General features: G+C 33.6%; 1 protein-coding gene across 6 annotated transcripts in view; it reads right to left on the bottom strand.

Moving 5' to 3' along the window:
• Window positions 1-25038, bottom strand: part of Mtmr3 (myotubularin related protein 3) — a 122081-nt gene that overhangs the window by 65228 nt on the left and 31815 nt on the right. The window contains exon 2 of one of the 6 annotated variants that reach the window (XM_078039700.1): window positions 17962-18088. The exons of the other annotated variants lie outside the window; for them this stretch is intronic. The gene's annotated coding sequence lies outside the window, so the exon portion shown is untranslated. The remainder of the gene's footprint in view (window positions 1-17961; window positions 18089-25038) is intronic. 6 annotated transcript variants of the gene reach the window in all.

Genomic DNA, 25038 nt, shown 5'->3' with positions numbered 1-25038 from the left:
CTGGGTTTTATGCAGAGAAATAGGCATCAAAATGAACAAGGACCTGAAAGTTGAATGAAAATGCAGAGTCATCCTTTAAACACATGATTTAACATCAAAAAGAAAAAAACATTTCAATTTTTAAACACAGTTATCACAATTAAAAACTGTAGGGTCTGAGGCTGTGGCTCAGTGATAGAGCACTTGCCCAGCATGTGTGAGGCACTGGGTTGGATTCTTAGCACCGCATATATAAATGAATAAAATAAAGGTCTACTGACAACTAAAAGGTATTGAATTTTAAAAAAAAAAAAAAAAACTATACACCTCCAGCCATCCAGGAACTAATTCAGAGAGAAAAAACAAAATTCAAAACATAAAGGCTGTGTGAAATGAAAAGTGCCTACCTACTCTTTTACTAAATAAAATTTATATTCTGGAAATTATGTAGGGGGCTATTCTTATTTCTGAAAATAAGCCAATAAAAACTCAACCTTAAGTAGCCACATATCACAGTTCAGGATCTGTTTACATAGTGAACTCAAATACTCTTGTTTGGTGCTGGGGATCAAACCCTGGACCCTGAGAATGCTAGGCCAGTGTTCTATCACAGAGCTGCATCCCCAGTCCTCAAGTGGCTTTCTCAACAGTTCTCCTTAGATAATTAAATAGGCAAGAGACAGAAACTGTCGACCTAAATACCATCTTCAACTCAATACATTCCTAGAAAAAGACCCACCCTTTTAAACTAGCAATATTTATCTCATGTAAACAGAAGGATACATGTAACTGCCATCTATACACAGGAAAAAGTTAAAAAGAAGAATTCATCAATGTAAGAAAAGGAAGGCAAAATACTAAATTAAGCAAGGTCTAATAAAAAAGTTGGTAAGTGGGCTGGTGGTATGGCTCAGTGGCAGAGCGCCTGCCTCGCACATGTGAGGCAATGGATTCAATCCTCAGCACCACATAAAAATAAACCAAAAAATAAATAAAGATTCATCTATACTTTAAAAATAAATAAATAAATGACTTGGTAAATACAAGGGATTTCTCTCTTGTGCTTTTAAATAACCACACTTAATTCAAGGAAATTCCAAAAAGCCTAGGTTCAAGCTGAAGATAAAAACCAAACTTTGACTTTAAAAACATTCTTAAACCATCATTTTGTTTAATCCATTAACCTGAAAGAAGGGAGCTTAAAAAAAAAAAAGTCTACTAGTTAAATCATTTACGTTCATACTAAACATTTAACTACTGGTGAAATAGCTTCAATAAGATCAATAACTTCTCAAATATTCAGCTTCAAGAGAAAATTTTTCTACTCACAGAATAGTCTGAGTATACTGTTCATACAGAAAAAACATAAGTACTATTCAATTTTTTACAGAATTGGAATTTGTATTTCCAATAGTCATATGAACATAACTACTGGTAATATCACATGTTCCTAAGTCAACCTGAGCCTCTTATGTTTCCTAAATTTTCCAACATGAAAAGTTTGTCAAAGGAGATTATATCTGAAAGCACAGAAAAGAATAAAACTCAGTTCTCTATTAAACATCATGCCTATGATTGAACATATTATATACTACTTCTGTTTTTAGTCAAGACAGACAGACAGACAGACAGACACACACACACACACACACACACACACACACACACACATACTCAAATACAAAGAAATAAAAGAATCTTAAGAATTTACACTTCTTTTCTGATGATTTACATCCAACAGTTTCCTGACTTACATTTAAGCTAAATCCTACATTCTATAGCTATTTTTTTCAATAAAAATACTCTATTACTATTCGCTTCCATGTTGTGGTAAACATGCCACTGGTGATATCTGAGATAATTTAAATGGAACATACAGCAAACCCTTTAAAAGAAAAAATATATATATATTTAGGCAAATGAACACTGAAAAAAATTCTTCCTTTTATTGAATCTGAGATGTCACTGAATTCAAAACACCATTAAATTCTTACTCCACTAAGGAAGAAAAAAATTCACCATTTCAACTCTAACCATTTTTAAGATGTATTCCCTTTGGGTATACAGATACTGCAAAAAAAAAAAAAAAAATGCAACTTATATAGTACTGAGAGGTTTAGATGATACTGTTCTATATGCTAACACAAATTCTTCGGATATAGAAACTGCTATAACTGTATTTCCTCAGGATGCTTTCTGTGTTCCTTCTTTTATCTACATGAGACCTATTTTTCCAGCCCATTAACTATCTAAAAATCACTCATAAGCAGGCCTGACTGGGTCACATGTGTGTCAATTCTTCCCTCACAATTTTCTCTGGAGATTTTTAGCTACCAAAGAGCTCCCCACAGAACAACTCTCCTCTAGGCTGTCAACCTAGCACCTCCAACTACATATTTCCTAAACAGAATACATATCCTGCCTCTCTTCCCTACAAAAATTACCTTTCCCACATAGTGGAAGGAGATGGACATCATTACCCTAGGTACACATATGATTGCACAAATGGTGTGTCTCTACACTGTGCACAACCAGAGAATTGAAATGTTGTGCTCCATTTGTATAGGATGGATTGAAATGCATTCTGCTCTCAGGTACAAATAAGTAGAATAAAAATAATAATTTTAAAAATTAACCTTTCCCACTGGGATTCACTCATTCTAGGCTCTTCCAGGCTAGAAACTATTTGACTCTACTTCCAATAAAATCCGATACCAATTTCCACTGCTTTCTTTGAAATGTTCAATTTCTAATTTCCATCTTACCAATTTCTACATCACCACTCATTACCACTTGGTCTAAACAAATTGATTCTCAAACATTGTTGAATTAAGTTTAATGAGAGCTTAATTACCATTACAACTGAACTTACAACAAAACTGGTTCTGATTAATTCTTCTTTTAACAACACCTAACATATCTTGTCAGTAGAAATTTCTCTAAAGAGTCCCTTCTTTAAAACATGCCCTATGGCATATCCAGATTGACCATAAGGCTGCTTTAAAATTTTTTACCCATGAGCTTTATTCAATGCTATTACTTTTGCCTGATTTATACATCCTACTTTATTCTCATGGATAAGTCCTTATAATACTTTAATTCTTGATTTGAAAACTACCATCCCTACAAAAGCTTCCCTGCAGAGTTCACTATGGAAATTCAATAGAATTCATTTTGTTTGTAAGACTTACTACATGTTATAATTATTTACATTTCTATCTGTCCCACTTAGAAAATGATCTGTCTAGAATGCAATCTAACTCAATATTTGAATCCAAAGGCATAGTGCTATTTCTTAAACATGAGGTATAGTAGATAAAAAAGAGCACAGATTCTGGCATCAAGATGGTTTGGGATGTGAATTATGGTTCCAAAATTTACTTATGTCACTTTGGGAAATATCACTGAGTTTTCTCACCTGTGAAATAGAGATAATATTAGAACACAGAGTTATTACATTAATTTCTTCAAATCAATGGTCAATGAACACTAATTCTATTGAAGAAGAAGAACTCTTTTCATATAAAAATAAAGATTTAGGCAAATAATAGAAATTAAAATTAACAAGGGCCTCTATTAACCTACCCATTCAATAGATCTCAGACACTCCCACTGTCCATTTAAAGTCTCTAGGTTCTAGATTGTACCATAAATTCTTTCTTCACATAGAATAAGCTGTCAGGAAAGATTAGTTAAGTTTCCATTATTCATTATAAACTTTGAAAGTCCAAAATAATGAGGTAATATATAATTTGTTGAAGCAAGAATTTTAGTCATAGGTATCCAAGGCCAAATAAGATATCACTTAACCAAGTAAGCCAAGCAACATTAACCACTATGCTGTACACATTCTCAATTAACTCTCAGGGTATTGTAGTATTCTTATAATATTTGCCACAATCCACAAGATCTCCCCCAATAAAGAACCTTCCCTTTCAGCAACAAGGTCTTCCTCAAATAAGGATCTTACTCTTCTCTAGGACATTCTATGTTCATTCCAAATTCCTTGCCATTGTTTATGCTATTTCCTATATACCTAGACTGCCTTTTCTCTACCAACCAGATTTTCATATCTCTTCTAGTATCCCAAGCCATTAAACTTTTACTGTAATTTTGCAGGTACATATGATTTAGCATTCTTTATTCTCCCGCATTCTTTTTCCCCTCCCCACCCCCAACCCAAACTACTACAAGCTCCCTCAAGAGATATGCAAGATGATTAATTAATGAAATAATATTTAGCCTTCTTTAAGAGTTCTAGGATAGATATTCAAAATTCCCCTCATACACAATTAAAAATACCTATAAACCAGGCATGGTGGCTCATGCTTGTAATCCCGGCAACTCAGGAGGTTAAAAGGAGGATCAAAATTCAAGACCAACTTAGTGAGGCCCTAAGCAACTTAGGGAGACCCTGTCTCAAAGTTAAAAAAAAAAAAAAAAAAAAAAAAAATTAAAAGGGTTGGGAAGGCTCAATGGTAGAGTACACCTGGGTTCAATTTCTTTCTTTAAAAAAAAGAAAAAGAAAAACTAGAGCTATAGGTGCTGAGAGAAGTAGGACACAATTATAATCCTAGGGGGCAATTTAGCAAGACCTTGACTCAAAATAAAAAGTTTTAAAAGATTTTTTAAAGACTGGGGAGGTAGTCCATTGCCAGTAAAACATCCCTGGGTTCAATTCCCCAGTACTATTTTAAAAAATAAAAATAAGGAGCTGGGATTGTGGCTCAGCGGTAGAGCACTCGCCTAGCATGTGCAAGGCCCCTGGGTTTGATCCTCAGCATCACATAAAAAATAAATAAGTAAAATAAACATACTGTGTCCAACTACAACTAAAAAATAAAATATTTTAAAAAATAAAAATAAGAAGCAGCTACAGGTGAAAATTCTCATTATAATCCATAGAACTGGAGAGCTTTCTTTCTTTAAATATATTTTTAGTTGTAAATGAACACAATACCTTTATGACTTTTATTTACTTTTAAGTGGTGCTGAGGATAGAACCCAGTGCCTCATGTGTGAAGCAAGTGCTTCACTACTAAGCCACAACCTCAGTCTCAGAAATGGAGTGCTTTCTACTTTTCATGTTCTAGCATTAAGCCAATAGATAATATATGATCATAATTAAAAATAAACTGTCATTTCTCTAATATGCATAAAGATTTTAAGAAATGGAAACCAGGCTGAAATGTTAGTCCTCATCTTTTCTTCAGTAGTGGTTTTTAAAAAAAAAAAAAACTGTCCTAACTAGTATTAATAAAATACCATTTTTATAAGGATGGCCTTTGTAAAGATAAAAATACTTTTTTAAAACAAAGATAAAGAATATGAAAGTTACAAAAGTAACAGCAAGATGGTGGTCTTATTCCTCTCTAAACTCTATGAAGCCACCATATAAAATTAGAAGGCCTTACAATCTTGCTCTGATTAGACTATTCCTTTTTATGTTCCATTCTTTGGGCAACAAATTTGCTTCAGCTCAAAAAATGACTTCCGCTGGGCATGCTGGTGCACAATTGTAATCCCAGTGGTTCAGGAGACTGAGGGAGGAGGATCAAATGTTTGAAGCCAGCCTCAGCAATGTAGTGAGGACCTGAGCAACTTCACAAGACTGCCCCAAAATAAAAAATAAGGGTTAAGGATGTGACTCAGTGGTTAAGTCCCCCTGGGTTCAATCCCTGAAAAAATAAGACTTTCCTGTCCCTATCCTTTCTCAATTTTCCTTGAAATGACAAAGGACTATAGTTTCTTTCAACTTAAGACAACTTTTCAATCTTATGTATTTATTTAATGCTTTCTGGTAACTGGCAGAGAACCTGAAAGGTACTGTATGCACATGAATAACTGACTCCATAGCATCAGAAAGCACAGTAATCCATGGTATGCTAGCCCCCACAAAAAATAATTTATATCTACTAAGTTTTTTTAAATATAAAAAACACACTTTTATAAGAACAGAGACAAAAACACTCCCAATCAAGCAACACACAAGCTTAATTTCACATTAACAATCTGAGTGTAACCAGCTATAAAACTCGTATTATTGGCAGTTACCTTTTATTAAGCATTTCCCAATGTCAAGCACTCTTGAAAAGCTTCACACACACACCACACACACACACACACACACACACACACACACACACACACCCATACATATATTATAATATGTATTATATTCCCATTTAACCCCACAATAATCCTATGGGGTAGTGTTCCTTATTTACTATTTACAGCTGAAAAAAATATACAGAAGGAAGTAACTTTCCTGCCCACATCAGCTAAGTAGAAAAACAAGAACTCAAACACAGGCATTCTGGCTCCATAATTTATATTGTAAATTCATTCTATTCCATACCACTCTCATTAAGTAAGTTCACTATTTTGGCTAACCTTGACATTAAGTAATACTGCTCACAGAGAAAAGCAAATAGGAAGCCCTTAAATATTGACTATAAATTTCTTATACACACACACACACACACACACACATATATATATATATATAATGTATATACATTATATATATATATATATTATATATATGTATATGGTAGTTGGATACAATACCTTTATTTATCCATTTTTATGTGTTGCTGAGGATCAAACCTAGCACTTTGCACGTGCTAGGCGAGCCCTCTACCACTAAGCTTCAACCCCAGACCCTACATTACTACTTTTATTTATACAGATTCATTCTCCCACAAAACAAGATTTTCATCAATAATTTACTATCATCCAAAGTATATTATTTACTATCTATCTTCCTAAAATCCTATACTCTTTACAATCCCTTCTCATTTGACAAGATAATTCTGAACTAATTCCAAGGGCTGAATAATTATCTGTGAATGTAATGAATATAGTCCCTATTTTATCATCTATATTACTGATAAGAGGATTAAATAATAGAGAGTCTAAATGTAATCCTTTTATAAAACTAACCCATATCTTTCTCCCACCCATCTGAAAAAAAAAAAAAACAGTAACAATGAAAGTCACATACTGTTATGTTTGGACTATTTAGCAATAAGGTATATTTTCATCCTTATGGATGAGCATGCTGCTATCAATAATTAAAACCTTTCCTAAAGTAAAAACATATCCATTGCTTGTCTCTGTTGCACAGATCTGTTCCCATTATAAGATATGAGGTCAAACAAATTGTATTTCAAAGTTATATGGTTTATTATTTCACCTTTAAGGTCCTAAAAAATTTATCATTTAACCAGATATCTTTTTCCAAAAATTTTATTAAGAAATAACTGACAAACTGCATATATTTAGAGTGTACATATTTCCATGTTTAAACTGTGGTAAAACATGTCTAATATTTACAATTTTAAACTACACTTAAAAATGGTTAAAAGTTTTAAGTACATTTCACACCACTGTGTAACCACTGCCCCTATCTATTTCCAGAACTTTTTCATCATCCCAAAGTGCAACTCTACACCTATTAAATTATAACTTCTCATTATTTCTTCCTTAGTTCCTGGTAACCACCATTCTACTTTATTTCTATGAATTAGTCTATTCTAAGCTTGTCAAATAAGTGAACTAATGGTATTTGTTCCTTTACGTCTTTAGCTTTTAGCATTATTTTCAAGGTTCCTCTATATGTAGCATGTATTCGCATTACATTCTTTGTTCAGACTGAGTATTATTCCATCCCAACAAAATATAGCACATTTTGTTGGTTAATTCACCTGCTGATGGATATTTAGGTTCTACCTTTTGGTTACTTTGAATAATCCTATGAACAATGGTGTCCAAAAATCTGTTTGAGTTACTGATTTCCCTTATGTTACCCATACCAAGAAGTGGAATTGCTGAATAATTATTTTACCTATATTTTAACTATGTTGTTTTCTATTGTTGAACTGTTGTTCTTTGTGTAGAATAGATATTAATTTCTTGTTAGATACATTAAAAACATAATTTGCAAATATTTCCTCTTTTGATTTGCATTTTCACTCTATTAAGTACCTGGTGATGCACACAAGTTTCTAATTTTGATGAAGTTCAATTATTTTTTTCTTTTGTTGACTGTTTCTGGTGTTATATCCAAGAAATCATTGCCAAGTGCAATGTCATGGCAATTTTCCCAGATTTTATCCTAAGAATTTTACAATTTTAGCTCTTATATTTAGGTATTTGATTCTAATTACCCAGCTACCTTTAAAAGCCCACATACCATGCTTTCAAACAGGTGAGACTTACTAGAATTTGTTATAGAAAGAGACAGGAAGGTATGTATACAAAGATGTTAAATTTTGTTCTATTTATGATTTTTAAATGGAAAAAGGTTAAATCTCTATATTAAGACAAGGGAATATTATACCCTTCCAAACAAAGGAGTGGGAAATGAGCCAGGTTAACCAAATCATAACCTATTTCCTTGACCATATCACCCAGAAGGGAACCAATCAGAATCCTTCTCTCCTAGAACTATGGTTCCCCAGTTGTACACTAAGGCACACTGGGATACTACAGTAATTTCACAGGGACATTACAGGACTGCACTAATTTTTTAGGGAAAGAGCAATAATTGACATCTACTGGATGATACAAACTACATCTGAGGTAATTCACAGTTTCAAAATTAGCTCACAAAACATTCTTTTCAATAATATCATTTCCTTGAGAAGCTGGGTTTTTAGTAGCTTATCTGATAAAAAGCAAGTACCCCATAAAATCAATGTGGAACAGTAAACTAAAGTGCTAATGTCTAATATGATTCCAAGGATACAGAATTTGTACAATATCCAACAGGCACACCAATGAAAAAAATTTTTTTTTCAAATTATGTGTATTAATTTTTCAAATAGCTATTATTAGAATATGAATATTTAAGTTGTTTAGGCCTCACTACTTAATAAAAGGAACTACTAGTTATTTCTTTGGTCTAGTGATGCCACTGAAACAATCAGACACTAGGAGGAAGAAGAGAATTTGAACTGTACGTCACAAACCAGGGGAAGCCTGAAAGAATGGCACCAATGCCCTGAGAGATGCAAACCTATCATATTTGAGACACTACACCTCCACTTCTAGTCCTCAAGATCCCCAAGCTGCCTGTTTCAGTTCTTCTTTCAATTATGTAAGATGTTTCAGTATGGTGCCAATAAATCCATCATTTCCCCTTTGGTTTATTTGTTGAAGCTCTTGAGTTTGTCATCAATAACAAAGTCCTGAAAAACAAACCATATCTGAATCAAATGTATCGGGTTTTATAAAAACAACCAGAGACAGGATTAGAAAATTACTGTAATTCCAATACAAATCTTTGTTTACTATTTTCTGTATCAACTAAACACAGGATACTTTTCCTATCTGAATGCATCACAAATTTTAGTTTTTAAAGTTATAGAATTTTTGACAAAAATACTCATTTGAATAAATTTTTATAACCACGGATTAATGTAAGTTATAAATTATTTTCTCCTTACACTAACATTAGAAATCAGGATTTGGGGGTAGGCCAGTAGTAAGAGTGCTCACCTAGCATGTTCAAGGGTTCAATACCTGGGTTTGATACCAAGCACAGAAATACAGAAAAATAAATGAAAAGAAGAAAATTAGGCAATATTCTAAATGATCCAGAATTCTAATCTACTCAAAAATTACAGCTTCAAAGAACAAAAACAAATGAAACATTCTATGATACAAATATTAAAAGAAGTCATATTTTCTTAACATTTAAACAACTCATTTCCAGAAATAAATTTATGTGAATACTGTATTGACTTTATGGAGAAATCTGCTATCATTATAATTCACACAAGTGACTTCAGCAATGAGCATACTTTATATATAGTTCATTAATTTTAACTGATGATCATTCATTCATTTTAACTGATGATCACTCATTGTAAATTATGACTGAAATAAAACTGTATTTAACAAGTACAAGTAAACACGTCTAAAAATGAGAAAACTAAATCAGAAATCTACCAATTAAAAATACAATTACAACTAATCTAAGAGTTTGTACAGATTTACTAACAATACAGTTTTATTAGGATGAAAAGTAACTTCTTAGCTAGCTAATATGTCACAAATCTACTCTTCTGGAATTCCACCTGGTCACATTAGCTTAAAAAAAAAAATCCTAAAGAGTAAGTTCATTGTTATGTCCATCTTGAAGAACACAATCTACCATTTTGCTTCCCTACAGTATCCATATTCATTTTTATCCTGTGTATTCATATTCCTTGTTCAAAAAAAAGTTGAAATTTCTCTAACTGATCAGTTTGTATATATTCAGGTATTTGGCACTCCTCTGTAACATCAAGTGTAAATGTTTTACCCCCATGACTTATATTTGACTGTATTTATATTCCCCCTAGACAAATGCTTATGTTTATGGAGAACTGTTTATAATTTATTACCTACTTATATTATTTAAATAGTTAAAATTTAAACATTTAAAAAAAAAACCTTCCCCAAGAGTAACTATAATCTTATATGAGACTGACTAAAATTTCTAGGGTGAAATATACAGGTCAGTGTTTTAAAGTTAAATAGACATCTCTGAAGACTATCATTAATATGCATTTGAACCTCCCCAAGAAGGAAACTGGGTTATTCAACCTATTGGGTTGTAAAAGATTCTACAGGTCTAAAGATGAAGAAAGAAAAACAAACATTAGACATTTACTTGAGAGAAAAAAATAGATGGAGACAGAATTCAGTAATCTGGATTATGTTTGAGGTAAAGTAACTGGGGTTTGTAAACAGTCCATTAGTGTCTTTCTCTGTCAAGCAAGAAGAAAAGGGGGGAAATTAGAGTAGGAAGTGAAGAAGAAGGGAAAATCCAGCTCCCAGGGTAAAAAAAAATAGAATAAACTGATCTTTTTATCATGTTACCTATGCACAAATTTAGGTTAATCATTTCTCCCTCCCCAATGCAAACTATGAGTTCCTAGTTATCCAATAAACCTCTGCTTTTAATCTTCTCCATGTATTTAAATCAGTTCATACTGAACTACTTTTATAAACGTTGTAACCCTAATGCTTTGACAACCTATTTTCTAAATTATTCCTATGCTATCCAATAAGCAGATATAAGGGCCCCTCCAAGTTTCTTTAAAATTCTATTTTCAGAGTCTGGGATTGTGGCTCAGCAGTAGAGTGCTCACCTAGCATGTGTGAGGCCCTGGGTTTGATCCTCAGAACCACATCAAAATAAATAAACAAAAATAAAGTATTGTGTCCAACTACAACTAAAAAATAAATATTTTTTTAAAATTCTAATTTCATTTCGAGATTTCATGTAACCTGAACAGAAAAATAATTTGTCAAACATTATTATAAAATATTTTGGGTTACCACTGGAGTGAAATGGCAATTTTCAGTAGATTCATTCCATTTTCATTCCAGCACTGCTACATGTTTCTCCTGCTTCCATTCTTTACCTAGTGCTTCTCAACCGAGTAATAGAAGGATCAAGCTGCTTTTCACTATAAAACTAATATTATACAAGTTGAAATATCTTTGATCTCAGGATGAAGTCAAAAAATACATTTGGTCAATATTTCACGGACTACCTAAACACTACGCTTCGACCTCTAACATATCCATTCACACCATCCTGACGCCAGTGTATCTTATAACTGCACGTAACTCTCTTAAACTCTACCCAAGTAGTTAAAAGCTCAATCTTTCACTGAAATTCATACACACAAATCTCATTACAGAATTCCAAGCAGGAAGCCAAAATATTGGTTATAATACTTCCAACAAAACCAAAGTACAGGCTAAGTATCCCATACCCGAAATGCTTAGGAGCAAACATGTTTCAGATCCTGGAGTTTTTCTGAAATTGGAATATTTACATAGACTTTACTATTTGAACATCCCTAATCTGAAAATTAAAAATCTGAAATACTCTCCCCTGTCTGAAATGCCAGCAAAGTTTCAAACTTCAGAGCATTTTGGTTTCAGATTTGAGATTCTCAGTCTAAATCAAATCGGCACTCCTGTGGAGGACAAGATGCTGAATTTTAAAAATCAAATATATTTTAGAATACATAATTTAATATATATTAAAAAATATATTTTCTTAAAAACAAAGATCTGCTGGGCATAGAGGCACATGCCTGTAATCCCAGCAGCTCAGGAGGCTGAGGCAGCAAGTTCACAAGTTCAAAACCAGCATCAGGAACTTAGTGAGGCCCTAAGCAACTTAGCAAGGCCCTGCGTCTCAAAATAAAAAATAAAAAAGGGCTGGAGACCTGGCTCAGCAGCTAAGCACCCCTGAGTTTAATCCCCAGTACACCAAAAAAAGAAAAAAAAAATTCTATGGGACAGTAAGCTCTTACCAAAAATCAAATTCTTGATATATGGAAGGAGAAAACCCTACTCAGGCAAGTTCATCACAAGGTAATACTAAAATCTTCCCAGATTTTCAAAAATTTAAAATATTGAAGATAGCAAGTGTTTATGATGTGAACCAAGAAGAATTTTTTTAATATTTTAAATATTTATTTTTTAGTTGTACACAATACCTTTATTTTGTTTATTTATTTTTATGTGGTGCTGAAGATTGAACCCAGGGCCTCATGCATGCAGGGTGGGCACTCTACCCCTGAGCCACAACCCCAGTCCAAGAAGAATTCTTACATACTGCCATTGGAAATGTGAATTAACAAAACACTTTGGGAACCAACAAAACATGAAAGTTAAAGATAGATAAATACTGCAGTCTCGGACTGGGGTTGTAGCTCAGTGGTAGAGCATGAGCCTAGCACATGTGAGTCCCTGGGTTCAATCCTCAGCACTGCATAAAAATAAATAAATAAAAGTACTGTGCCCAACTACAAGTAAAAAAAAAAATAATATTTTTTTTTTAATAAAAAGAGAAATACTGCAGTCTGGCAACTCTGTTCCTCAGTAATACACTGAGAATTTACACGAATATTTACAGCAACAAACCTAGAAACATCCCAAATGTCCAACAACAATAACATTAATAATGTGTACTATACGTTGTATCTCAATGGTAAAGCACTTGCCTAGCTTGTGTGAGGCACTGGGTTCAATTCTCAGCACTACAAATAAATAAGAAATATTGACAGCTAATATTTAAAAAAAAACTAGAGCAATATGCAACAACCTATAGAAACATGAAAAAGAAAAATATGTACAGTATGTTTTTGTTCAAAAATAAGAAAAACTCCTCTTTGTTAGGGATGTAAACAAGGGTAACAATACAAATAAAAGCTAATGATTAAAAAAAAAAACTAAGGACAATAGTAACTACTAAAAGAGTAAGAGAGATGATTAACAAAGAACAGAGATGGGTTAGTCTTCTTCTGATTGCTTGGCAGTGACATAAGTAATCAACTTCAGAATCATGCACTACACTGTACATCTGCATTTCATGCATTTTATGTTACACTTCACTATAAAAAGTGTTCTAAAAAAGACAACTTGGGAAAAGAAGTAAATGCATGGGAATGATAACGAGTCTGTGATGGCATAAGTTTTAGAGCAAGGGAAAGATATTTAAAGGCTTCAACCAATTCTGGAAGAACAGGGTTTAATTGGTTAGAAGAGGAAAAAAAGCAAATTGACTTTCAAGGCAACAAAGCAAAGCAGTTCCCAAAACTTTAATATGCCACAGAAGTAAGAAATGGTGCCTCATTTCCAAAAGTCATGTTGCCAGAAGCCACAGATGTCCTAAGGATAATAGGATTCTTTTGTAAGAACATAAATACTATCCGCCTCCAACTCAGTTGAATATCTCCCAATGCATTCTGTATTTCCTTATGGGTTATAAAGAAAAGACAGCAAACTCAAGATTTTTTGTCCCACAGTGATCAGAAACATGACTTCAAGTGAGGATACATGGTGTAGAATAACGGTGTAGAATATACATTACAAAATTAACATACAAGTCAGAAAAAAAAATTTACCTGAAACAACAAGTTCTCACAGTAAAGAGGATACATATATGAAGATAAATACATTAATGCCTGCCTTCTCTGACAGGCTCATCTTGCTGAACACACTTCTCTCCAAGACGTCAGGCAAAATTCCTTAGAAGAGCTAAAACCATCACTAACTTTTACATTTATAGGTACTAAAAACAGTGGCAAAGGTAAACAAGAAAAACACTTATGTGCTGGGGCTGTAGCTCAGTGATAGAACATCTGTCTCACATGTGTGAGGCACTGTGTTTGATCCTCAGCACCACATTAAAAAAAAAATGAGTAAATAAAGATATTGTGTCCATCTACAACTAAAAATATAAATATATTTTTAAAAAGAAAAGAAAAACACACTTATCTTTGGGCTCACAAATGAATAAAATCGTATTCTCCTTAGATATAACTAGAAGTACATGTATGATTACCAGAGACTGATTTCAGAGAGGCCTTAGACCTACTGAAGCATCGATCCAGCAGAGAATGATGCCAAATTAAGAAGTATCAACTAAAAAACAGGCTTTTGAGAATGTATACCATCATTCAATGACTTTAAATCCTTTATATATACTTATGAAATATATTTTGATGTCTACTTGAGATCAAGAATTATATGTAGTAATATGATTCACCTACTTTATATTCTACGGACTAGCTTTTTATTTAAAAAAATTAAACGTTATTTGAAAGAAAAAAGTAAACAAGCACAAAAAGGAGAGAACAAAGAGCTCCTGAGCCTCAGAACTATGATCAAAGACAGTGGATGTCTTGGTACTCAGCAGGCATTCAACTGATACTCACAGCCATTTAAAGTGCCAGGAGCTGGGGATATTGCTCAATAGTATAGTGATTGCCTAGTCTGCAGAAGGCCCTAGGTTCAAACACACACCAAAAAAAAAAAACATTAAAAAAAAGGGGGGGGCTAGGGATGTGGCTCAAGAGGTAACGCGCTCACCTGGCATGCGCGGGGCGCTAGGTTTGATCCTCAGCACCACATAAAAATAAAATGAAGATGTTGTGTCCATCGAAAACTAAAAAATAAATATTAAAAAATTCTCTCTCTCTTATCTCTCTTTTTTTAAAAAAAAGTCAACATCCTCCAAAGAAATATGATTCAGCACTGCTAAGGATCTTAAAATTGCAAATCCAATTGAGATACAAGATAAAGCTAAAACATTAGTAGAAATGATTACCAAGATGACATAGAAAAAGACATAACAAAAGCTTAATCTAATATCAAAACTTAAACAAAAAAAAAAAAAAACCTCAACTCAAAATGGATCAAAGACCACAGAATTTAGACTTGAGACTATACAAGTCCTAGGAAAAAAACATAACATCAACACTCTAAAGCTCAGGAAATAATGCCATGAGTTAATAAGTGTGACAGCATCAAATTAACAAGCTTCTGTACAGCAAAGGAAACAATAAGGAATGTGAAGAGAACCTACAGAATAGGAGAGAGACCTTTGCTAGCTACTCTGACAAAGGATTAATATCTAAAATATAGAGAGCTCAAAAAACTTTACATCAAAAAAATAAATAACCTACTTAATAGGCAAATGAATTAACCATACTTTTCTAAAGAAATACAAATGGCCAACAAATATGTTGAAAAAATGTTCAACATCATTAGCAATTAGAGAAATGAAAATCTAAACTACATTGAAATTTCATCTCATACCAGTCAGAATGGCAGTCATCAAGAATAAAATAATAAATACTAGAGAGAATGGAGGAAAAAAGAACATTTTTACACCATTGGTAGGACTGTAGATTAGTAAAACCACTATGGAAATCAAAGTGGAGACTCCTCAAAAGACTAGGCATGGAACCAACATATGCCCAGCTAAACCACTTTTCAGTATTTATCCTGAAGAATTAAAGTCATCTTACTACAGTGATACATGCATACCCGTGTTTACAGCAGCACAATTCATAATACCCAAACTATGGAATCAGACTAGGTATGCATAAACAGAAGAATGAATAAAGAAAATGTGGTATATGTACACAATGGAGCTTTATTTGGCCATAAAGAAAAATGAAAATGTCACTTGCAGGGAAATGGATGGGACTAGAGACTATAATGTTAAGTGAAGTTAACTTAAACTCAGAAGGTCAAGTCTTATGTTTTCTCTTATATGCAGAAGCTACAGAGGGAAAAGGGAAACAAAGATGGAATAAATCTCATAAAAATCAAAAGAGAGATGGGTAGACAAAAGGGACCGAGGGATAAGAGGTGGGGAGGGAAGGAGGGCAGAAGTGCTGGGAAATAATATTGGCCAAATTATATTGTTATATTGTGTGCCTGCACAAATATGTAACAATAAATCCCCTCATCTACAACAACAAGGCGCCAATAAAATATGTGGGGAAGCCGGGCATGGTGGCACACACCTGTACTCCTAGCAGCTCAAGAGGCTGAGGAAGGAGGATCTTGAGTTCAAAGCCAGCCTCAGCAACTTAGTGAGGCCCTGAGCAACTTGGTGAGACCCTGTCTCTAATAAAATATTTAAAAAGGGGCGCTGGGGATGTGGCTCAAGGTTAAGCACCTCTGAGTTCCATCCCTAGTACCAAAAGAGGGAGGGGGTTGGATTAAGGTCTTTTCTTATTAATATTTATTTTTTAGTTGTAGTTGGACACAATACCTTTATTTATTTTTATGTGGTGCTGAGGATCGAACCCAGGGCCTCGCACGTGCAAGGCAAGCGCTCTACCGCTGAGCCACAACCCAGCCCAAGGTCTTTTTTATATTTTTTAATATATATAGTTTTTTAGTTGTAAGTGGACGCAATACCTTTATTTTTATGCAGTGCTGAGGATCAAACCCAGTGCCTCACATGTGCCAAAAAAGCACTCTACTCCCAACCCAAAGCCCCAGCCCCCTTTTTTTTTTGAACCCTGTTATAGACAAATACTAGAAAAGATGTGCTCTCAGTTCTTTTTCTGATACTCAGTATCCTGAAAATTAGCTCAGCTTTGGGAGAGCCCACAGGTTAGAAGCGTGAGTAGTATCAATTCTCAACAGAGAAACCCATGTAGTTACCAAAACATGGGTAAATAAAGCCTGGTGTCAATTAATTATTTTTGCGTAAATTATTGTCCTCTGTAAATCTTGGTCATTTAAAAAAAAATGACAAGATTTGTTTATATACAGCAGGGAAAACAATCCAAGACAGACATCACTTTCCAGCTACTCTTCTTAGAGCCTGTTTATTTCAACAGCTAAGACAATCTAATCTAGTGGGAGAAAGTCAGGAAATCAGGTTTTCCATTAAACTTTGAGGCTCACCATCCTAAGCTGGCATCTAGTACAGGAAAAAACGCCAAGGCAGGAAGGAAGTCTATTTGCCCTGCATTACTGGGCTGTAAGTTTATGTTGTTATGGGCACCAGCACAATAGAGCAAAAGTAAGAGCAAGGAAGTAGAAGCTGACTGGAGAAGATAATTTGGTCCATGTGACCAGCATATTAATAAGACTGAAACTACCTAAAAGTTCTTAAGCATACCCAAATAATTTGACTTTTCCCAAAAATTAACTACTGGATTAAGGTTGGTACTGTAAAAATAATACACAGGTTAAGGGGTCTTTCGTTTTTATCTAATCTAACTTGGTCCACATTACAAGTACAGGCTTACAAAATAGAAAGAGATATCAACCTATCTAAAGGATTTCAGAATGGATAGCTGATTTGGTCTATATCTTCTGAACTTTTCTTCTGAAGAAAAAGGGGAGAAAAAGTATTCTAGAAAATAGTAAACTTCATCAGAAATGCAAATTATTTTACAAAAATCAGGACTTAAGGCGTGATCCCCCCAATTTACTTTATTCTACTCCCCACAATTTATGAAATTACTCCTATTCTTTACATCTTTAGTCTTGTGGAAGAATATGATTTCCTCTTTTACTCTGCATTATCACTTCACTTTCTGTTGTTTTAAAGCATTCCTGAGGAATTCTAGTGTTCAGAAACTGAAGACATACACTAGTATTTTAAATAATCTTAGCTTATAAGATACTTGCACAGCTTTAGAGTCAGCCTACCTGCCTCAAAACTCAATTCAGGGGCTAGGGATGTGGCTCAAGGAGTAGCGCGCTCGCCTGGCATGCATGCGGCCTGGGTTCGATCCTCAGCACCACATACCAACAAAGATGTTGTGTCCGCCAAGAACTAAAAAATAAAACATAAAAAATAAAACTAACACTCACTCTCTCTCTCTCTCTCTCTCTCACAAAAAAAAAAAAAAACACACACCTCAATTCAGGCACTTATTAGTTTTGCAAAGTTGCTAAATCACTTTTTCTTTCTCATGATTCCAATGGCAACAGTATCTCATTAATGTTGCAAGGAATAAGTGAGCCGATATCCACATATTTTAGCTATTGCCACTAATGCCCTGTTGTGGATCAGTAACTAGTTAAACTATACACTTTCTAGGTATCCTTTTTGAGCTCTCAAAACAAATATAATCATCCCCCTTAACACCCTAATTGTAGAATCAATAATTTAAAAGCCCTTTAAAAAGTGTTTATTGCAGAAGGATCAACTTCTAAGTTCACATGAGAACTACAGCTAAAATATACATAGAAATGCATATAAAAACTATGTAAATACTATAATACATATGCTTAATAAAACCTATTCTAAATACAAAAATTACTTTGTTAATCAAAATCAAACTCCAAATAAATATCATTATGCTTTAACTTTAAATCTAGTATTTACTAAATTATGTGCCAATCACTGCGCTATGTACTTTACACACAGTATCTCATTTAATCCTCAGAGGGTTGTTGAGGTAGGTGCTACTTATCCACATATCACAGTAGAGGCTTCAGCTTTCCAAAGAATCAAGTAACGTGACCAAGGTCATAAAGTTAGTATGTTTCTAGATTCTTATATATCAAAAAAAAAAAAAAAAACTCCCCAAGATGTGAAAATATTACCTGCATGCCCCACTTTCCCCCTAAACCAATGATAGGATCTTTTCAAATTCTCCAAATATTATAATCTATAACAAAATTTTAAAACAGACAAAAAGGAAAAGAGATTATTGTTATCACTTTTACTTTAAAATGTAAATGTGACAAGGGAAAATACCATAATTTATGCATATAAGAGGAAAAATGGGTTCTGAAATATCCAGACAGGGTACCACCTTCAAGTACTTTAATACAAATACTAAACATACTAAAAATTCTGATGGCATACCTGAGGTACTATGTGAAATATTTTGCCAACTCTGAGGTATATCTAACATTTAAATTAAACTATAAAAAACCATAAAGAGGGACTGAGGTTGGGGCTCAGTAGCAGAGCACTTGCCTAGCTTGTGTGAGGCATTGGGTTTGATCTTTAGCATGACATACTAAAATAAACAAATAAAATAAAGGTATTTTGTCCACCTACAACTAACAAAAAAAATTAAAACAAAAACAAGAAGTAGCTATGATTATATAAGAGAATATCTTTATTCTTAGTAAATGTATGTTCAAATAATTACAGAAAAAGGACACAGTGCTTCCAACTTATTCAGGAGACAAAAATGGAGAGAAATGCATATGAAACAAAATGCAAGCAACTGGTGAAGAGCACTGGGAGGACCTTGTATTATTTCTGTAACTTATACTAAATTTTAAATTGGACTCTAGCAAAAACTTTTTTTAACCTGAAACAAATATGACAGAAGGTAAATATTTGTTAAATTAAGTTATAGATAGGTACATGAACATTCATTACATCACATTATCTTTTTCATTATTTTTCTTATGATAAAGAAAATCCAAATGATAAAAAACTTTATACTCTAGTTCCAGTAAAATATACTCTGACCATGAGGAATGTTACTTAGGATGATGCTAGTCATCATATGAATTATAATTTGCCTTCCTCTGATTGTAACTTTACTAATAGGTTAGGTAAGCCCCTATTTACAACCCAAAAAAAAGGAATATCCTGAAAAAGACTTTACTATAAAATGAAAACCGAGAACCAAAGGTTTTATCATGATAGAAGACAACAGTACATTCTGACTAAGAAAGAGAGGAAATCTAAGAAAAGAAACATTCTGTATCCTAATATGGATATAATTACATGCCTCTAACCATATGTAAAATGATACACAAAGGTTTTACTTTAAGAATACTAAACTTTGTGGATATTACATCACACTATTGTGCATAAGTACTTAGAAAACATAGAACTTCTTGGTTCAAATCCCAAAATCTATAATTCAATAAACTGAAATAGATTATATGTGCACTCAGATTTATAACCAGTCCTTGTAATTCTCGTCAACCTATCTCCGAGTTTTTGGGGGTTTGTTTCATCTTGGTTTTACAATAATCATTTCAGACAAAAATTTTGAGTAGGAGGCATACAGTAAGATCAAGGTACTTGCAAGGAAGAATGAAGAATTGGCTGTCAAGAGTTCTGACATAATAACATGAAATCTTGATAAATCTGTAAAATTAACTGTCTTACAAAAGATCTAAAAGTGTCCACCAACAGTTGAATAGATAGAGAAAATTCGATGTGTATATATACAATAGAATTGTATTTTAACCTTAAAAAAAAAAAAATACTCAGCCAGGCACAGTGGCTCACACCTGTAATCCATGTTACTCAGAAGGATTGCAAATTTGAGGCCAGCCTTAGCAATTTAGCAAGGTTCTAAGCAACTCAGTGAGACCCTATCTCAAAATAAAAAATAAAAAGAGATGTGGATATAGCTCAGTGATAAAGCACCGTGGGTTTAATCCATGGTACAATTTTTTAGAAAAGAAAGAGTGAGAGGAGGAGATGAAAAGAGGAGAAAAGGCTAGGATTACAGGGGTGGGCCACTGTCCTCAGCTGCCACATGATCTTAATCCTGAAATTTTAAAAAGTTATCACAGAAGGAACAAGTAGAATGGTGTTTACTAAAAGTTTAGGTGATTAGGAAGGAGAGGCAGATGGAAGATGTTGGTCAAAGGCTATAAAATTCTAGTTAGTTAAAAAAAAAATCTAGTTAGATAGGAGTTTGGGGGTTTTTTTGTTTGTTTTGTTTTGTTTTTTAATGTCCTAAATGGGCAAATATATAGAAATAGAAAGTAGGTAAGTAGTTGCTTGGGGCCAGGAAAGGGAAGAGTACCTGGAAGGAAACCCAGTCACTACTAATGGTTACAGGGTTTCATTTTTGGACAATAAAAATCCTAAAGTTGTGGTGATATCTTTCCAATGCAGCAAACAAACTAGAAACCACTGGCTTTTACATTTTGAATTGGTGATATATTAATATATTATTTGTGAATTACATCTCAATAAAGATATTTTCAAGGGAGGGTGCTAGAAATCAAGTTGGACATACTCCTCCTCTCCTTCACTGCCTCAGTCACATTCTGGGAAAAAAATAAAAATAAAGGTCCCTTAGTGCCCTAGGGGAAGACTATGAGAATAGAGCATTATGTTTTAAAAACACAGCTTTGGCCAAAACTTATTACAACATCACTTTGAATCTTGTCCTTTGTTCAAATATACATATATACAGGGAAAATATAAGCCTAAAAATGTATTTAATGGTTAAATAACCATGAAACTAACTTTTTTTAAGGCAAGTATGGAAATGGATAGAGGTAGATTATTTCTGCTGTCTTCCTTCCCCTGTCCTATATCTCATTTCAGAGATTCACTGTTAACCTTGTTATGTCAGTATTTCTACTGCAGAATTTAACAGAAAAATTTCATCTAATAGTGAAGTAAGATTACCAGGTCACCATTTAGAAACAACTCTAAGAAAATTCAAGATTTAAACCAATAATTCTTAAAGTTAATGATTTTTAGTTTATGTTCTTAATAACAAACAATATAATCACAAACCCAGAAGCTGTTATAAAAGATCTGGAAATAAATATTTCTATTAAATTCTGTAAGAAGGAAAAAAAAAACCCACGGCAACAAGGAGATCACATCAGTTATTCACTGGGGCAGGAGGGAGAAATGATAGCCAATGGGCACCTGGAACCTGTTAGCAGTGATGGGAATATTCTGTATCTTGACTGGGCAACGATTTTACAAGTGTATACATCTCTTAAAAAAAAGTTAGGTGAATGTTGTTATATACAAATTTACATTAATAAAGTTCACTTGAAAAAGTAAAAATATGCAGATACAAATCAAGCTTCAAAATATTATCAGGAAATTAAATATTAAGAAACAAATTTGGGCCTGGGGTTGTGGCTCAGTAGTACAGCGCTTGCCTAGCATGCATGATGCAGTGTGTTCAATCCTCAGCACCAATTGAAAATAAAAAGAAATAAAATAAAGGTATTATGTCCATCTACAACTAATTTTATGTGTGTGTGTGTGTGTGTATATATATATATATGATTTTTTTTAAAGAAAGAAACAAATTCAATGAATTTAACTTAAAAGGCAATCTGTGTGGAACCCAGTGTTTCTCCCAGAGTCATCTGGCCCTCAACTATTTGCCCAACTATAAGAGAAGCATTTCAGTCAAAATATAAACCTTTCCTTTAAGCATTAGAATACTTTAAAAATGATGTCTGGGAAAAGACCAAATGCACACTTTTCTAACCCATCCACAAGAAAATAATCTGAAGTATATCCATTAAAAAAATTTCATCTGTTCCATAACAAAGGAAAAATACTCGAAAAGTCAAAAGAATACTGGGGAATGATACTGGCCATATATAATGTGCATGTGTAAATATGTAACAACAAATGCCACCATTATAATTATAATGTACCAATGACAGGATTTCATCCTTTCGTATAACCAAATAAAATTCTATTATATACTTATATATCATATTTTCTTTATCTAGTCATCAGTTGATGGACACTTAGGCAGATTCCATTTCTTAGCTATTATGAATAATGCTGCAAGGAATGTGAGATTGCTATACACTTTCATTCCTTTTGGATAGGTGGTTTAACCCATAGTGGGGCTGCTGGATCTTGTAGTAGTTCAATTAATTTTCTGAGGAATCCCTATACTGTTTTCCATAATGACTGATTCCAGGCTCAGAAAGAAATACTACATCATTTCATTTATATATAAAAATCTAGAAAAAGTGATCTCAAAGTTGAGAGTAGAAAAGAATAGCAGTTACTAGAGGCAGGAGAGAGAAAAGGAGAGATGAAGAAAGGGTGGTCAGTAGGCACTACAATACAGTAAGACAACAGAAATAAATCCTGGTGTTGTACTGCTCAGTAGGGTGGCTACAGAAAACAATATTATACTGTGCACTTCAAAAATTCTAGAAGACTTAAAAAAATGCTAGAAGAAAGGATTTGAAACATTTTTGCCACAAAGAAATGTCAAATATTTAAGCACATAGATAAACTTACCCTAACTGAACAAAACACAGCATATATATTATATATAGAAACATCACATGGTAACTCATAAATATATGTGCAATTTCAGTTGACAACTTTAAAAATAGTTTCTAAAACCACTAAACATAGTTGGGCATGGTGGCACACACTTGTTGTCCCAGGTACTCATGAGGGCAAGGCATGAGGATAGCAGGAGTTCAAGGTCAAGGCCGGCCTGAGCAACACAGCAAAACCCCCAACTAAAAAATGGGGCTACGCCTGGGAATGTAGCTCAATGGTAGAGCAAGCACTTGCCCAGCATACAATTTCCAGTACCAACCAAAAAAAAAAGAAATTTTTTTTTTTAAATATTCTTAGCCAAGCATAGTAGTAGTACAGATCTGTAATCCCAGATACTATGGAGATTAAGGCAGAAGGATCCCGAGTTTCAAGGCCAGCCTGGCAACAAGTAGAGACCACCATATTAAAAAAAAAGAAGAAGAAGAAGAAGAAGAAAAAGAAAAGATACACATTTATTAAGCATTCAAAAAAATAAGAACAAAGTTGAATAACACACTTTCCAATTTCAAAACTTATTACAAAAGACAGCAATCAAGACAATGTGGTGCTAATATAAGAAGAGACATAGATCAAGGGAATAGAAGTCCAGAAATAAACCCTTACATATATGGTCAACTGACGTTTTACAGGAATGCTAAGATTGCTCAATAAGAATCATCCCGTTTTTTTCAACAAGTGATGAATAACATAAAATTAAAAACCATTACATAAGGGGCTGGGGATGTGGCTCAGGGGGTAGCATGCTCACCTGGCATGCGTGGGGTGCTGGGTTCGATCCTCAGCACCACATAAAAGTAAAATAAAGATTTTGTGTCCACCAAAAACTAAAAAATATTTTAAAAAAATTTTTTAATTACATAAGAGCAATATATGAACAAAAACTTTTTAACTTTTATAAGAAAACACAAGTAAATTTTTAAAATTTTTTATTTATATGACAGCAGAATGCATTACAATTCTTATTACACATATAGAGCACAATTTTTCATATCTCTGGTTGTACACAAAGTATATTCACACCAATTCCTGTTTTCATACATGTACTTTGGATAATAATGATCATCACATTCCACCATCATTTATAACCCCATGCCCCCTCCCTTACCCTCCAACCCCTCTGCCCTATCTAGAGTTCATCTATTCCTCCCATGCTCCCTCTCCCTACCTCACTATAAATCAGCCTCCTTATATCAGAAAAAACATTTGGCATTTGGTTTTTTGGAACTAGCTAACTTCACTTAGCATTATCTTCTCTAACTCCATCCATTTACCTGCAAATGCCATGATTTTATTCTCTTTTATTGCTGAATAATATTCCATCATGTATTTTATATACGCCACATTTTTTTATCCATTCATCTATTGAAAGGCATCTAGGTTGGCTCCACAGTTTGGCTATTGTGAACTGTGCTGCTATAAACACTGATGTGGCTGTTCCCTGTAGTATGCTGTAGAAAACGGGAGAAAATTTTTATGACCTTGGATTCAGCAATGGTTTCTAAGATATAAAACCAAAACGGCAAGAATACAGAAAAAAATAGATAAATGGATTTCATTAAAATTGTTTTTGTGCTCCAAAGATCATAATCAAGACAAAGGAAAAGTCCACCCAAGGGTAAAGTTTTTGGTTTTTTGTTTTGGGGGATTTTTTGTTTGTTTTGTTTGGGGGTACTGGGGATTGAACCCAGGAGGGTTTAACCACTGAGCTACATCCCCAG

This window comes from Ictidomys tridecemlineatus, chromosome 2, assembly GCF_052094955.1.
Source record: "Ictidomys tridecemlineatus isolate mIctTri1 chromosome 2, mIctTri1.hap1, whole genome shotgun sequence".
In the NCBI taxonomy this organism is placed as follows: Eukaryota; Metazoa; Chordata; class Mammalia; order Rodentia; family Sciuridae; genus Ictidomys; species Ictidomys tridecemlineatus.
Note: the sequence above shows the minus strand (reverse complement) of the source record. Positions and strands in the feature narration are given on the sequence as shown.